Raw genomic sequence first — 2,983 nt, forward strand, 5'->3', positions numbered from 1 at the left:
AGTGCAAAAAATAAAAACCGCACAGGTGATAAATACCACCGAAAGAAAGCTCAATTTGTGGGAAAAAAAGGATGTAAATTTCATTTATGTACCATATTGCATGACCGCGCAATTGTCCGTTAAACTAGCGCAGCGCTGTATAGCAGAAAAATGGCGTAAATTGCAGTATTTATACCATAGTTTGTAGACGCTATAACTTCCACACAAAGCAATCAATATACACTTATTGGGATTTTTTTTTACCAAAAACATGGAGCAGAATACATTTTGGCCTAAATTTATAACTAACTTTGAGTTTACTATATATTTTTTATAGCTGAAAATAAAAAATATTGTTTTTCTTCAAAATTTTTGGCCTTTTTTTGTTTATAGCGTGAAAAATAAAAAGCGCACAGGTGATCAAATTACACCGAAAGAAAGCTCTATTTGTGTGAAAAAAAGGACGTAAATTTCGTTTGGGTGCAGCATTGCATGACCGCGCAATTATCAGTTGAATTAGTGCAGCGCCGAGTAGCAAAAAGAGGCGTGGTCATTAAGGGGGGTAAATCCTCTGGAGCTCAAGTGGTTAAAGTGCACTATATAAAGAGTTTTGAACAGATAAGACTTTTATTTTACTTTTTTTCTGACCTCTGGAATTATTAAGTGGTTTTTCAATGCATTTACGAATTTTTTTTAATCATGTCCCTTTATGCCTTTAAAGTGCACTTTATAAAGAGTTTTGAACAGATAAAATACTTTTTTTAAAACTTTTTTCGGACCTCCAGAATGGATTATTTGGTTTTCAATGCATTCCTATAAGAAACCGTGTTTCGGTTTACGAATTTTCCACAATACGAAAAGTCCTGGAGAATTAAAGCATTAAATTCGTAAACCGAGGTACCTCTGTAATCTCTAAGAAATGAGAGTATTATCAGCTAGTTTCGTTCTCACTACATATGCAAACTATTAATCTATGACTGGCTACAGCTTGGCTAACACCTTACGTTGATGTTATACAAATATGTAACTTGCCGAATAAAATTTTAATATTGAGCTTTAACACCACGCTGCTGTTTCCTGTGTCTTTTCATTATCTCGAGCTTGTGGGGGAATTGTACCCAGCAAAAGAGAAACAAACGTATGTGGCAGATTTAACCCCTGGGGGATAATCGAGTAACCCAACACCACTTGAGTTTGACAGGCAGTGAAAAGGCAATATGTTGACTGTGTTAACCCTGTACAGTCCATACCACGTGCATTGCAAGGTGGTGGTAAAAAGGCAGCTCAGCCACCTATTTTTACCATCCTTTACAAGCCCTTAGAGTGAAGATCACATGGACCTGAATCTGCTTGACCTGCCTTCTTTTTCACAAGCTGGAAGAATTTATATAAAATTTAGGGTCAAAATGATGTTTTTGAATGATGGGACAAATACTGCTTGGACCTTAAAGGAAGGATATTAAAGGAAGGGGCACCAGGTTGATGTTTTTCATATTTGACCTGAATCTGCTTGACCTGCCTTCTTTTTCACAAGCTGGAAGAATTTACATAAAATTTAGGGTCAAAATGATGTTTTTGAACGATGGGACAAATACTGCTTGGACCTTAAAGGAAGGATATTAAAGGAAGGGGCACCAGGTTGATGTTTTTCATATTTGATTGGAGAACTAGTGTCTTCAAGGGTTAGGATTACTGACAGTTATAATATACCTCTTGCTTATTATACAGATGCAGAATATTTGAATTGGTTGGAAATGAATAAGAGTTCTCCAGTGGAATTTATTCTCTCTGGACTTACTGACGAGACTGTACCCAACATTCTATTATTTGTCATATTTCTGCTTGTTTACATCACAACTATGGTTGGCAATGTTGGCCTTATTTCTCTAAGTATAGCAAAGAAGCATCTCCACAAACCCATGTACTTCTTTCTGAGCAATCTTTCCTTTGTGGATCTTGTGTATTCTTCAGCCATCACCCCTAAAATGCTGAGGGACTTTCTGAGTGAATCAAAGACCATCTCTTTTCTTGGCTGTGCCATGCAGATGTACGTCTTTGGATCCTTTGCAAGCACTGAATGTCTTCTTCTAGGAGTCATGGCCTATGATCGCTATGTGGCTATCTGTAGCCCATTGCACTACCACATCTATATGAGCAGTATGTTGTGTTTCCGCATGGTGGTTGTTGCTTACTTTGGAGGTTTTTTTTAATTCTCTTGTGCATACAATTCCTGCGTTCCATCTTAACTTCTGCAGAACCAACATTATTGATCATTTCTTTTGTGACCTTCCACCACTCTTTAAGTTGTCCTGCTCTGATATATCAATGAATGTAGTAGTTTTGATTATTTTAGCTGGCCTGGTTACTATGAGCAGTATGATACTTATCCTAGTCTCATACACCAACATTGTCCTGGCCATTGTGAAGATAAGGTCAGCCCAGGGTAGATACAAGGCTTTCAATACATGTGCTTCTCATATTACTGCTGTTAGCATCTTTTATGGGACTATCTTCTTTATGTATCTTCGGCCGTCAATCAGCAATGTCTTACAGCAGGATCGCGTGGCTTCTGTGTTCTACAGTATAGTTATACCTATGTTAAATCCCTTGATATATAGTTTAAGGAATGCTGAGGTTATAGAAGCATTAAAAAGTTATTGGAAATATTTTAAATGTTAACTAATGAGTCAAGATTATTATTATTATACAGTATTTATAAAGCGCCAATAGTTCGCTCTGCGCTGTACATTACAAAGGGGGACAGAACATGTGACAGAACAATACCAATACAATGCAAAACATGAGGGGATCGAGGGCCCTGCTCCTTGGAGCTTACAATCTAGGAGGGAGGGGATGGTGGCACAGGAGGAGATAGCTGTGGGGGATGGAGTGGTAGGAAGAGTGGAGGAGGTCAGCAAGTTAGCAGGGGGTGGAGTAGGCTTCCCTGAAGAGATGGGTTTTCAGGGTGCGCCTAAAGGAGAGGAGAGTAGGGGATAATCTGATG

At 38.2% G+C, this 2,983-nt stretch overlaps 1 pseudogene; it reads left to right on the top strand.

Annotated features, from left to right (window-relative positions):
* The first annotated feature begins 1,733 nt into the window (after positions 1-1,733).
* Positions 1,734-2,658, top strand: LOC149434379 (olfactory receptor 5G9-like; annotated as a pseudogene).
* Positions 2,659-2,983: the final 325 nt, after the last annotated feature.

The sequence above is a fragment of the Staurois parvus genome, unplaced genomic scaffold (genome assembly GCF_062004578.1).
Source record: "Staurois parvus isolate SC_StPar_1 unplaced genomic scaffold, SC_StPar_1.0 ptg001760l, whole genome shotgun sequence".
NCBI lineage: Eukaryota > Metazoa > Chordata > Amphibia > Anura > Ranidae > Staurois > Staurois parvus.